Source organism: Drosophila arizonae, chromosome X (assembly GCF_054131065.1).
Source record: "Drosophila arizonae isolate 15081-1271.41 chromosome X, UAZ_ARI_1.0, whole genome shotgun sequence".
Classification (NCBI taxonomy): Eukaryota; Metazoa; Arthropoda; class Insecta; order Diptera; family Drosophilidae; genus Drosophila; species Drosophila arizonae.
Window position 1 is genome coordinate 33020403 of NC_142927.1, and position 15055 is coordinate 33035457.

Here is a 15055-nt window from a genome sequence, read left to right on the forward strand (position 1 = left end):
CAAAGCCAATGGTGTGCGCGCCTGCTGGTAGTTCCAAGCGCAGTACGCCGTCGTACATGATGTTCCATAGGAGAGGCCCCAGCACTGAGCCTTGGGGTACTCCAGCTGACACTGTATGAGTTTGGGGACCCTCACTCGTGTTGTATACCAGTGTTCTTCCTCTGAAGTAGCTCTTTATTATCTCTCTTAGATATTTAGGGATATTATATTGTGACAGCGCATTCAGTATCATATCCCAACTAGCTGTGTTGAAGGCATTCCTTACATCCAGGGTCGCGATGATGCAGTATTCCTTCGTCCCGTGCCTCCATCTGGTGCCTTGAATAGCGGAAGTGGCCAGACCGACAACTTTGTTAAGCGCGTCCGTTGTTGACCGGGCCTTCCGGAATCCAAATTGGTTTGGTGACAGGCCTCCGGCGCTTGCAATCGCAGTCTCCAGCCTAGAGCAGATCAGTTTCTCAAACACCTTTCCCATGGTGTCTAAGAGGCAGATCGGTCTGTACGAAGATGGCTCATCTAGTGGTTTGCCAGCCTTGGGTAGCAATACCAGATTCTGGGCTTTCCATTTTGCCGGGAACGTCTCTTGGATCAGGCATTCATTAAATAGTTCGGCGAACGTACTTGGGTGCAAGGCGAGGGCTAGCTTTAGCGCACGATTTGGGATCCCGTCCGGCCCTGGAGCTGTGTTGGTTCTAAGACCTCGGAGAACTACTGATATTTCTTCATCTGTAACTAAAACAATTTCAGTGCTCGTTGAGCCCTGATCAGCAGACTCGGACTCAGGGGCGTGAATGGAGCTTAGACTTTCTGGAAAGAGTGTTTCCACAATCGATTTATGCGTGTGTGTGTGTATGCGTGTGTGTGTGTGTGTATGTGTGTCTGTATGCGTGTGTGTGTATGTATGCCTGTGTGTGCGTACGTGCGTGTGTGTGTGCGTGTTTCTTGTGTAAGCTGAAAGACGCGAAAAATTATTGAAATATCTATTGCTCCAAGGGTTCAGGGGATCTCGTAGTCGAGCAGTCTCGACTAGAGCTTTCTTACTTGTTATTCTTTCTTTTCTTCTTTTCTCCTTTTTTTTATACCCTGAACCCATTTTCAATGGGAAATCAGGGTATAATGGTTTTGTTGAAATGTATGTAACAGGGAGAAGGAGGCGTGGCAGACCCGCACACACACACACACAGGCACGTACGCACACACAGGCACACATACACACACACGCATACAGACACACACACACACACACACACGCATACACACACACACATACACACACATACACAAACACATACACACACAAGCACCCACGCATAAACACACATGGGCTGCAGTGTGCGCTTACTATGAGAACTTAATTGTTTAATAACTTTTTTTATGGACGTACGATCTTCATGAAACTTTCAGATTATGATTATAACATGAATATGCATGTAATTGCCAAAGCACAAGTCTCTAGTATTTGAAATACGCTTTTTACAAAAGTGAGGGTGAGGGGGTGAATTTAAGGGTGGGGGTAAATTTTAACAAAAACCGAAATTGTATAAATTGCATATAAGCATACATTAAAAATTTGGAGACTCTAGCAATAAAGGTGTAGAAGATATAATTTTATAACTGGTTTTCGATAAGGTTTTTTGTCGATAAAAAAAGATCGGGATGAGTTATCGATTTTTAATGATAAACTTGATATGCGCGCTGTAATTACGGACATTTTAAAAGAAATTTGAAGTCTGTAGCTCTTATATCTTCTGAAATCGACGCGTTCATACATACGGACAGACGGACAGACAGACGGACAGGGCCAAATCAACTTTGTGGGGTCTGCCACGCCTCCTTCTCCCTGTTACATAATTTCAACAAAACCATTATACCCTGATTTCCCATTGAAAATGGGTTCAGGGTATAACCAGAGTGAAGTATTTTCTTTTCCTCCTTATTTGAAGCGGATAATGAACAATGGGGTACATTGGGGTACTATTTTTGGCCTCTAACGCACTGATTGCATTTTGCACATCAAATTCTAACTCATTAACCTCTTCGTCAAACATTTTGTTTGACACATATTTATTTTTTAGCTCCTGAACTAGCTTTGAAACTTTATTCCATAAAAATTTAATTTTGTTTTTTCGAATATCGAAGATTCCTACGTTTCCTTTTGCAATGTCCTCATATACTTCTACTAAATATAGTTTTAGCTGTTCGACTTTGCTTTCAAACTCTACTTATTCTTCCGAGCTTTTGTGAACTGTAACTGCTCTAACCTGCTTCATATCTTCTTTATCTTCTTCTTTTTCAGCCCTCATCATTTCTAATTTCAAATAATTTTATGCTTTTCATTGCTTTATCAAATTCCTTATTGTTAAAGTATGCATGGTCTATTACCTCTACTTTTAACAATAAGGTATGATTATTTTCTAACTCTTCCTTTATTTTTTCTAGCTCTCCTAAAATTTCGCTCGGTGGCCTAATTTCTTCAGATGAGTCTAATTTTTTCAATCTGGACACTAAGTCCGATTGTATTTTCAAAAGCTTTATAACTTCTTCTGACAGCATTTTTTTTTTGTAAAAAAATAAAATTAAATAAATTAATTAAAAAAAAAAAATAAAATTAAGCTACGACTTATATTTATCTTATCCGCGCTGTCCTCCTGTTGATCCAGTCTTCTCTGAAGGGGGCGCCTGAAGATGGTGAGATTCGTCTTCCCATTGCACACTGACGGTTTTGATGAGTCGCTCTCTTTCGTCGTATTTTGCTGTTTATTGATGTAGTTATACTCTGTCTTTCTTTTGAGATAGAGAACAGAAACCCTTTGGTAGTATTCTGCCTCTCCGCACTTTGCGCTAGAGAACAGAATCACTTCGACTTTTTGCGAGATAACCGAACTCTTCGGATTTTTTATTTTATTTTGTCTGATCCACTTTTTGGGAATGCAGACCCATCAGCACTAAAAATTTTCTTATTTAAATTTGAGCACCACTTTTCAGCCTATATATGTATACACTCTGTTTCTTACCACTGGCGGGGGAAAACAGAGAGAACGCCGAAGGACCAAAATGTTAGAGCGTTAAATGAATATACTATATTTTGTCCTAAGACACTGGTTCCTTTCTCTGTGTCTCTTACCACGGGTGGGGGAAAACACAGAGAACGCCGAAGGACCAAAATGTTAGAGCGTTAAATGAAACAACTCCACATTTGCCGAATTCAAGATTGAAATTGAACTGTTTATTGCTTAAAATCCTAGTTCTTATATACCTAACAGAGACTCTTAAAACTACTTCCAGTCACTGGAAGGGTGCATTTTCTCATACAAACAAGTGCACAGATGTTTACTCAAGTATCCCTTTTTTAGATCGCTGGGCCCAGGCTCACGTTACATTTACATATTGGTCGCTGCATTGGTCGCTGTAACTAAGGGGTGACATATTTATTACTTTGTGTCGGATAACGCGCAGGTTATCGAGTATTGTCTCTATTTTTATACCCTGAACCCATTTTCAATGGGAAATCAGGGTATAATGGTTTTGTTGAAATGTATGTAACAGTGAGAAGGAGGCGTGGCTGACCCCACAAAGTATATATATTCTTGATCAGGGTGACGAGCTGAGTTGATTTGGCCCTGTCCGTCTGTCTGTCCGTCTGTCCGTATGTATGAACGCGTCGATTTCAGAAGATATAAGAGCTACAGACTTCAAATGTTTTTTAAAATGTCCGTAATTACAGCGCGCATATCAAGTTTATCATTAAAAATCGATAACCCATCCCGATCTTTTTTTTATCGATAAAAAACCTTATCGAAAACCAGTTATAAAATTATATCTTCTACACCTTTATTGCTAGAGTCTCCAAATTTTTAATGTATGCTTATATGCAATTTATACAATTTCGGTTTTTGTTAAAATTTACCCCCACCCTTAAATTCACCCCCTCACCCTCACTTTTGTAAAAACCGTATTTCAAATACTAGAGACTTGTGCTTTGGCAATTACATGCATATTCATGTTATAATCATAATCTGAAAGTTTCATGAAGATCGTACGTCCATAAAAAAAGTTATTAAACAATTAAGTTCTCATAGTAAGCGCACACTGCAGCCCATGTGTGTTTATGCGTGGGTGCTTGTGTGTGTATGTGTTTGTGTATGTGTGTGTATGTGTTTGTGTATGTGTGTGTATGTGTGTGTGTGTATGCGTTTGTGTGTGTATGCGTGTGTGTGTGTGTGTGTCTGTATGCGTGTGTGTGTATGTGTGCCTGTGTGTGCGTACGTGCCTGTGTGTGTGTGTGCGTGTTTCTTGTGTAAGCTGAAAGACGCGAAAAATTATTGAAATATCTATTGCTCCAAGGGTTCAGGGGATCTCGTAGTCGAGCAGTCTCGACTAGAGCTTTCTTACTTGTTATACCCTGAACCCATTGAAAATGGGAAATCAGGGTATAATGGTTTTGTTGAAATGTATGTAACAGGGAGAAGGAGGCGTGGCAGACCCCACAAAGTATATATATTCTTGATCAGGGTGACGAGCTGAGTTGATTTGGCCCTGTCCATCTGTCTGTCCGTCTGTCCGTCTGTCTGTCCGTCCGTCTGTCCGTCTGTCCGTCTGTCCGTATGTATGAACGCGTCGATTTCAGAAGATATAAAAGCTAGAGACTTCAAATTTCTTTTAAAATGTCCGTAATTACAGCGCGCATATCAAGTTTATCATTAAAAATCGATAACTCATCCCGATCTTTTTTTATCGATAAAAAACCTTATCGAAAACCAGCTATAAAATTATATCTTCTACACCTTTGTTGCTAGAGTCTCCAAATTTTTAATGTATGCTTATATGCAATTTATACAATTTCGGTTTTTGTTAAAATTTACCCCCACCCTTAAATTCACCCCCTCACCCTCACTTTTGTAAAAAGCGTATTTCAAATACTAGAGACTTGTGCTTTAGCAATTACATGCATATTCATGTTATAATCATAATTTGAAAGTTTCATGAAGATCGTACGTCCATAAAAAAAGTTATTAAACAATTAAGTTCTCATAGTAAGCGCTCACTGCCGCCCATGCGTGTTTATGCTTGTGTGTGTATATGTATGTAAATGTTTGTGTATGTTTGTGTATGTGTGTGTGTATGCGTGTGTGTGTGTATGCGTGTGTGTGTGTGTGTATGTGTGTCTGTATGCGTGTGTGTGTATGTATGCCTGTGTGTGCGTACGTGCGTGTGTGTGTGCGTGTTTCTTGTGTAAGCTGAAAGACGCGAAAAATTATTGAAATATCTATTGCTCCAAGGGTTCAGGGGATCTCGTAGTCGAGCAGTCTCGACTAGAGCTTTCTTACTTGTTACAATTGTCCTATATGCAAAGTTGTAGGTCATAGTACCACGCAATGCACGAAATTTAAGGCAATGGTCCCAAGAGAAAGATTGGATGCTGCAAAAAAGATACAGTTATGTTTGAGGTGTTTAAGACACACGAATACTAATAGGTGCATGAATTGTTACTTTTGTAAGAAGCCTCATCATACAATGTTACATATAAATGCAGAAAAAGTTAATACAGTAGTAGCAAATGAAGAGGCCTTATTAGCCACAGCGATAATTAAAGTTAAAGCAATAAAAGGGAATTATATTAACTTAAGAGCCTTAATAGATAGTGGATCTCAAAAAACAATTATATCTGAGGAGGCCGCACAGTTGCTAAATTTATTTTTTTTATCGACAAAAAACCTTATCGAAAACCAGTTATAAAATTATATCTTCTACACCTTTATTGCTAGAGTCTCCAAATTTTTAATGTATGCTTATATGCAATTTATACAATTTCGGTTTTTGTTAAAATTTACCCCCACCCTTAAATTCACCCCCTCACCCTCACTTTTGTAAAAACCGTATTTCAAATACTAGAGACTTGTGCTTTGGCAATTACATGCATATTCATGTTATAATCATAATCTGAAAGTTTCATGAAGATCGTACGTCCATAAAAAAAGTTATTAAACAATTAAGTTCTCATAGTAAGCGCTCACTGCCGCCCATGCGTGTTTATGCTTGTGTGTGTATATGTATGTAAATGTTTGTGTATGTTTGTGTATGTGTGTGTGTATGCGTGTGTGTGTGTATGCGTGTGTGTGTGTGTGTATGTGTGTCTGTATGCGTGTGTGTGTATGTATGCCTGTGTGTGCGTACGTGCGTGTGTGTGTGCGTGTTTCTTGTGTAAGCTGAAAGACGCGAAAAATTATTGAAATATCTATTGCTCCAAGGGTTCAGGGGATCTCGTAGTCGAGCAGTCTCGACTAGAGCTTTCTTACTTGTTACAATTGTCCTATATGCAAAGTTGTAGGTCATAGTACCACGCAATGCACGAAATTTAAGGCAATGGTCCCAAGAGAAAGATTGGATGCTGCAAAAAAGATACAGTTATGTTTGAGGTGTTTAAGACACACGAATACTAATAGGTGCATGAATTGTTACTTTTGTAAGAAGCCTCATCATACAATGTTACATATAAATGCAGAAAAAGTTAATACAGTAGTAGCAAATGAAGAGGCCTTATTAGCCACAGCGATAATTAAAGTTAAAGCAATAAAAGGGAATTATATTAACTTAAGAGCCTTAATAGATAGTGGATCTCAAAAAACAATTATATCTGAGGAGGCCGCACAGTTGCTAAATTTACCCAGAACCAAAAATGAGACAGAAATAAGTGGTGTCTCATCAGAAAATGCTTGTAGATCAAAACACAAAGTTAAGCTAATAATAAAACCTAGAGAGCCAAATAAAGAACAGCTTAGGGTTGATGCCATCATATTATCAAAGTTAATGAAAGCTCTCGCAGTTAGCAAAGCAAATATAGACATAGCTCAATGGCACAATTTCACTTTAGCTGATCCGCAATTTTATAAACCAGGTCGTGTAGATATAATAATAGGTGCAGACTTATATCCACACGTACTAAAGGATGGGATAGTAAAAATAGATGGATTACTTGGGCAAAATACAGAATTTGGTTGGATTGTATCAGGTTGTACAAAATCGAAAGGTAAAACAACGATAGTAGCGACAAGAAGAAGAAGATGTCAAAGAGATAGAATTTTGTGAGAAAAATTTTCTGAATACAACAAGAATTGATTCAAGGGGTCGATATGTTGTTACAACTCCGTTCAAAGAAGAAAATGAATTCGAAGAATCAAAGCCACAAGCTATAGCTCGGTTTCTTAGCTTAGAGAAAAAGCTGCAAAAAAATGAAAAATTAAAAACAGACTACACAAATTTCATGAACGAATACTTGCAGTTAGGACATATGATATCTACAAAGAAAGAAGGAAAATATTATTTACCACATCAGGCAGTGTTAAGAGATAGTAGTCTGAAAACTAAGCTAAGGGTAGTTTTTGACGCATCTGCAAAAACAACAAATAAGAAAAGTCTAAATGACATTATGTGCACGGGACCAAGAGTTCAAAAAGATATATTTGACATTATATTAAAATGGCGACGCTGGGAATATGTAGTATCAGCAGATATAGAAAAAATGTATAGGCAAATAAAAATAGCAAAACATGACCAGGAATTTCAATATATTGTCTGGAGAGATTCTCAAAGTAAAAAATTAAAGAACTTTAAGCTTACAACAGTCACTTATGGTACTGCATCATCTCCTTACTTAGCCACTAGAGTTCTTTTAGACATAGCCAATAATTGCGATAATGCAGCAATTAAAGAAATAATTAAAACAGATTTTTATATGGACGATCTTATGACAGGCGCTGAATCCATACAGAACTGTAAAGAAATTGTTGAATGTGTTTCCAGTGAACTAGCAAAAGTAGGATTTAATCTGAAAAAGTGGATTTCAAATAAACCAGAAATAATTGAAGAAATAGACAGAAATGAGGAAAGTATGGTATTAAGCATTGAAGAGAATGAGTTAATAAAAACATTAGGGCTACAGAGGGGACCCCTCAAAGATGAATTTAAATTTAGTTTCACTGACAACAATATTAAAACAATAAATAAAAGAACAGTCTTATCAACACTTGCTAAAATATATGATCCCTTAGGGTGGTTATCCCCAGTGACCATAATAGGGAAACTGTTTATGCAAAAGCTATGGCTAACGGATAAAAAATGGGATGAAGAACTATCCAAAGAAGAATTCAAAGAATGGAAAGTGTATCAAGATAATTTGAAACATCTACAAAAGCTAAGAATACCTGGGTGGGTCAAAATACAAAAAGATATTGAAGTACAGTTTCATGGTTTTGCTGATGCTTCTGAAAAAACCTACGCAGCAGTAGTATATGCCAAAGTAGGTAATTCAGTAATGATATTAGCTAGTAAAAGTAAAGTTAATCCCAAGTAAAATCGTAAAACTATTCCCAAATTGGAACTATGCGCTGCCCATCTTTTGACAAAACTCATTTCTAAAATAACAGAATCGATTGGAATTAATGTTGAAATCTTTGCGTGGAGTGATTCCACTATCACATTAGCTTGGATCCAAAACGGATTAAATAACAAGTAAGAAAGCTCTAGTCGAGACTGCTCGACTACGAGATCCCCTGAACCCTTGGAGCAATAGATATTTCAATAATTATTCGCGTCTTTCAGCTTACACAAGAAACACGCACACACACACACGCACGTACGCACACACAGGCATACATACACACACACGCATACAGACACAAACGCATACACACACTCACATACACACACACATACACAAACACATACATACACAAACACATACACACACATACACAAACACATACACACACAAGCACCCACGCATAAACACGCATGGGCTGCAGTGTGCGCTTACTATGAGAATTCAATTATTTAATAACTTTTTTTATGGACGTACGATCTTCATGAAACTTTCAGATTATGATTACAACAAGAATATGCATGTAATTGCCAAAGCACAAATCTCTAGTATTTGAAATACGCTTTTTACAAAAGTGAGGGTGAGGGGGTGAATTTAAGGGTGGGGGTAAATTTTAACAAAAACCGAAATTGTATAAATTGCATATAAGCATACATTAAAAAGAGACTTGGAGACTCTAGCAATAAAGGTGTAGAAGATATAATTTTATAACTGGTTTTCGATAAGGTTTTTTATCGATAAAAAAAGATCGGGATGAGTTATCGATTTTTAATGATAAACTTGATATGCGCGCTGTAATTATGGACATTTTAAAAAAAATTTGAAGTCTCTAGCTCTTATATCTTCTGAAATCGACGCGTTCATACATACGGACAGACGGACAGACGGACAGACGGACGGACGGACAGACGGACAGACGGACAGACAGACGGACAGAGCCAAATCAACTCAGCTCGTCGCCCTGATCAAGAATATATATACTTTGTGGGGTCTGCCACGCCTCCTTCTGCCTGTTACATACATTTCAACAAAACCATTATACCCTGATTTCCCATTGAAAATGGGTTCAGGGTATAAAAAAAACGGATGAGATTAGGAAAATGTCAGAAATTAAATGGAATCATGTAAAATCAGAAGACAATCCAGCAGATATAGCATCCAGAGGAATCAATACTTATAAATTGTTAGAATGCGAAATTTAGTGGAATGGGACAAAGTGGTTAGCCAAATCAAAGAACAATTGGCCAAAAGAAGAAGAAAATGTAGATGAAGAAAAAATAATTGTTAACACTATGATAGAAAACTCAGAAAAGAATATAATAGGTAAATTGATCAAACGATATTCTTGTATGCAAAAATTACAAAAAGTAGTAGCATTTATTAATAGATTTATTAAAATCATAACCAAAACAAGTAAGAAAGCTCTAGTCGAGACTGCTCGACTACGAGATCCCCTGAACCCTTGGAGCAATAGATATTTCAATAATTTTTCGCGTCTTTCAGCTTACACAAGAAACACGCACACACACACACACAGGCACGTACGCACACACAGGCACACATACACACACACGCATACAGACACACATACACACACACACACACGCATACACACACAAACGCATACACACACACACATCCCACACACATACTCACACACATACACAAACACATACACACACAAGCACCAACGCATAAACACGCATGGGCTGCAGTGTGCGCTTACTATGAGAATTAAATTGTTTAATAACTTTTGTTGTGGACGTACGATCTTCATGAAACTTTCAGATTATGATTATAACATGAATTGCCAAAGCACAAGTCTCTAGTATTTGAAATACGGTTTTTACAAAAGTGAGGGTGAGGGGGTGAATTTAAGGGTGGGGGTAAATTTTAACAAAAACCGAAATTGTATAAATTGCATATAAGCATACATTAAAAATTTGGAGACTCTAGCAACAAAGGTGTAGAAGATATAATTTTATAGCTGGTTTTCGATAAGGTTTTTTATCGATAAAAAAAGATCGGGATGGGTTATCGATTTTTAATGATAAACTTGATATGCGCGCTGTAATTACGGACATTTAAAAAAAAATTTGAAGTCTCTAGCTCTTATATCTTCTGAAATCGACGCGTTCATACATACGGACAGACGGACAGACGGACAGACAGACGGACAGGGCCAAATCAACTCAGCTCGTCGCCCTGATCAAGAATATATATACTTTGTGGGGTCTGCCACGCCTCCTTCTGCCTGTTACATACATTTCAACAAAACCATTATACCCTGATTTCCCATTGAAAATGGGTTCAGGATATAAAAATTGATTGAGAAACAGACATCAATAATAGGTTCCACAGCAAATATACTCAAAAGAACCACGGAGGAAATCAATATTCATTTCAATGACATGAATATACGTATATATATGATAGAATTGCTAAAAGAATCTTATTATGTGTATAAGGAAGCAATTAATTTCTTTATGATAACAAATCAATTAAATTCCTTAATCGAAGAATGTGACAAGATTCAAACAGGGGTAATAAATATGCTAATTGATATAAATCATAGCAGATTGAGCCCGGTGATATTGAAGCCTTACCAATTTGGGGAAGAAATAGCCAAGATAAAAGAAAGGTCAGGTACGGAGCTAAAAGAAATATATCAATTACTTACAACGAAAGGAACCTTTATAGACAACAAAATAATATTTAACGCTAAGATTCCGCTATTCAGCAGATATCCATCTCATATATATAAGGTTATCCCAATACCAGTCTACAATGACGATCAAATGATAATGGTACACCAAAGAACAGAATATTTAGTGTATAACTTCGAAATCGATTCTTACCACTTAATGGCTGAAGCCACATTAAACAAATGCAAACAAGTAAGAAAGCTCCAGTCGAGACTGCTCGACTAGGAGATACCCTGAACCCTCCAAGCTGATATTCTAATCATTCTGCACTTCTTTTATGCACACATACATACACATGCATCCACACGCACGCATAAGTCTGCGCTCTGCTAACTGCGCAGTAAGCAGCGACTGCGCTTGGGCTGCGCTGCAGTGTGGGCAATATTATGAGAATTTATTTGTTAAATAATTTCTTTTGTAGACATACGATCTTAATGAAACTTTTAGAGTGTAATCATATGGTAAATATGTGTGTACATTCCAAAGCCCAAGTCTCTAGTATTTGAAATACGCTTTTTACAAAAGTGATGGCGAGGGGGTGAATTTAAGGGTGGGGGGTAAATTTTAACAAAAACCGAAATTGTATAAATTGCATATAAGCATACATTAAAAATTTGGAGACTCTAGCAATAAGGGTGTAGAAGATATAATTTTATAATTGGTTTTCGATAAGGTTTTTTATCGATAAAAAAAGATCGGGATGAGTTATCGATTTTTAATGATAAACTTGATATGCGCGCTGTAATTACGGACATTTTAAAAAAAATTTGAAGTCTCTAGCTCTTATATCTTCTGAAATCGACGCGTTCATACATACGGACGGACGGACGGACGGACGGACGGACGGACGGACGGACGGACGGACGGACGGACGGACGGACAGACAGACGGACAGGGCCAAATCGACTCAGCTCGTCGCCCTGATCAAGAATATATATACTTTGTGGGGTCTGCCACGCCTCCTTCTGCCTGTTACATACTTTTAACAAAACCATTATACCCTGATTTCCCATTTTCAATGGGTTCAGGGTATAAAAATGGCAACCAAACAAGCTCATATGTGAAGGTAACTGGCCCTGGGATAATGTCAACGATAACAGCTGTGAAATATCACCATTTAAGCCAAACCGACCGGCGAACTGTATTTATCAAACATTAGTTCATTCAAAAACATACTGGGTTGAATTGGAAGGTAAAAGTAGGTGGTTATTTAAAGTACCTTTTAATGAAAAGATAAGCGTACGATGCAAGGAAGCACAGCAAGAACTAATAGAATTACCAGAACAGGGTGTGTTAAAAATGAAATCAGATTGCACCGCTCGATCAGGAGATAAGACCATAATAGCTCATAATAATGATATTCACACTGAAAGACACGAGAAAATCGCACCCTCATACGTAGGAAAGATTGTTGACGTTCCAAAAATAGTTTGGAACCCATTAGAACTATCAAGAATAAACCATACTAAAGAAATTGAGCATTTACAAATAGCAATACAGCAAATGAAGGAGAGCCATATAGAATTAAAAGGGCTTCATTTTCATCCCATATCAGGTCATGCTTCTATGTTAATAAGTATTTTTATTGCATTAATATTAATCATATATACAATACAAAAATGTAATGTAAAGAGGCGATTAAAAGCTATAACGTTTCCTGGTCCCATATGATTTGAAACATAAAAAAATATTATATTCGATAACCTGCGCGTTATCAAACTAATATTAAAACAAGTAAGAAAGCTCTAGTCGAGACTACTCGACTACGAGATCCCCTGAACCCTTGGAGTAATAGCTATTTCAATCATTTTTCGCGTCTTTCAGCTTACACAAGAAACACGCGCACACACACACACACACACACGCACGCACACACAGGCATACATACACACACACACATACATACATTGGGAGTTCGAGTTGCGTTTTCACGGAGTGCGGTCGATGTCATAGTGATCCATCGTAGACAATAGCTTGAACTGTGTTTTCCCCTGCGAAAGTGGAAAGAACTGAAGTCAACTTGTTTGCTGTGGGCGCGGCGTACCCAGCGACCTCAAAAAAACTACCAGAGACTTACTGCGCGGCGGTTCGTGGAATTCCCAAGCGGTATAATTCGTCGGTGCAAGAGAGGGGGCGATAGCGTCATTGTTTTGGCGTCCTTTCCTTGTCTTTTGTGGGCGCGTAAATTTTGTCACTTTAGGCGTCACACTTGCGCAATAATAAAAATCAGGTGCATTCACTCTAACAGCTGTTAGTAGTGCTGGAAATTGCATCGGGCAATCAGCTGCTCACTAACGTTGGTGAGTTGCTAAGCCTTAGCAAAGACAGCAACCTAGCTGCTGGAGTGAAGTAGTAGTTATTAAAAGTAGTGCATACTTTCGGGCGCTGGCTGTAGTCAAGTTGAGTTTAAGTTACTGCGGGTTGTAAACTCAGATTATATTAGTAGCCATTGCCCACTACAGCCTTCACGCCGTGGTAGTCGGAGCAGAAATGGATGCCATGATGGAGGACGAGCTGCAAGCTTTTGCGCGTCGTTCCTCGTTGCAGCGATCGCCGCAGCAACAACAGAGGGCGTTGGCGCAGCCGTCGACTTCTACTCAGGCTCCAGTGGCTGAGTGCCAGGCACCCAAGTCACTAAAAGAAGCGTTAGCTCAAATAGGAGCTACACTAGAGGGTTTGTCTGCCTTATTTGGGGGTCAGCGGCATATAAATGCCTTAATGAGAGAGGAGCTGGCTAGGCTGGTCAGCCTTCACAAGACGGCCGAAGCGTTCTGCAACCGTTCGGTTAAAAACTGTGAGGTGCAGACCACGCCACTCAAAAAGTAGGCGAAAACGTTAAGGCAGCGAGCATTAGTGCTACAGTAGGTAGCAATACTCCCAAGCGGTCGAGGAAAGTTTCCTCCGAACAGAGGAAAACTCCCTCAAAAAAGCCGAGGCCCAATAGAAGTGCAGCGAACCCAAAAGAATCAATGGCTCTACGGGCTACAGCTGAAACTGAAACTTCAAACCAGGCCGCTCGACAGACAAACCAGAGCAGCTGGACAGTCGTCAAAGGGCGAAAGCCTATGCAAAAACGTCCCAGGACTGACGCGATTGCGATTTCAGGCGTAGGGGGTTGCAGCTATGCGGACATGCTTCGTGTAGTTAAAAGCGACCCAAATTTGAAGCATCTGAGCAGCAACGTTCAAGGCATTAGGAAGACAGCTAAGGGGGACCTTTTATTGCAACTGAGTAGGAAGCCGGAGCATAGCGCTGAGGCTCTGCACGAAGCTGTAGGCAAGGCCTTGGGAGACCGAGCGGTAGTGAAAACACTTACCGAATCGGCTCAAGTTGAGATTCGCGATCTAGATGAGTTAGCGACCAAAGAGGAGATCTTGGAAGCAATTAGGGTGGAGTTGAAGGATAGCTCACTCCCCATTGAGGCTATCAAATCGCTTCGGCCAGCTTTTGGTGGACAGCAAAGAGCTACGGTTGCTCTTCCAATTGGGAAAGCTAAAACTCTGCTCGAGCTGTCCAAAATTAGAATAGGATGGGTAGTTTGCCGTATCCGAGCCGTGGAGCAGCCTAAACGCTGTTTCAAGTGCATCGATTACGGTCATATGGCAGCAAACTGCGGCAGCGACTGTGACTTAAAGGGCGCCTGTTTCAGGTGTGGAGAGATGGGTCACAGTGCCAAAGCATGCACCAAGCCACCAAAATGTAGCCTCTGCATCCGGAAAGGTGAAAAGCAGACGGACCATTCAGCAGGCAGCTTCAAGTGCCCATCTTACCGTGAAGCTGCTCGTAAAATGAAATGTTAAGGTTTTTGCAGCTTAACTTAAATCATTGTGTTGCTGCCCAAGATCTTCTAGAGCAGACCATTAGGGAAAAATGTATAGATGAGCCTCACCACTGTAGAACCAGCTGCCCTAGGACATGGTCAACAGACGTTAATGGCAAAGCTGCGTTGTGGGTATGCAGCAACTCAACGAAC

General features: G+C 39.2%; 1 long non-coding RNA gene across 1 annotated transcript; it reads right to left on the reverse strand.

The window, feature by feature from the left end:
* Positions 1–1930: 1930 nt before the first annotated feature.
* Positions 1931–13447, reverse strand: LOC149268212 (uncharacterized). The gene is made up of 3 exons (XR_016271065.1): positions 13160–13447; positions 12989–13073; positions 1931–3412 (listed from the first exon to the last, which is right to left on the reverse strand). It is a non-coding gene; the product is annotated as an uncharacterized LOC149268212 (long non-coding RNA).
* Positions 13448–15055: the final 1608 nt, after the last annotated feature.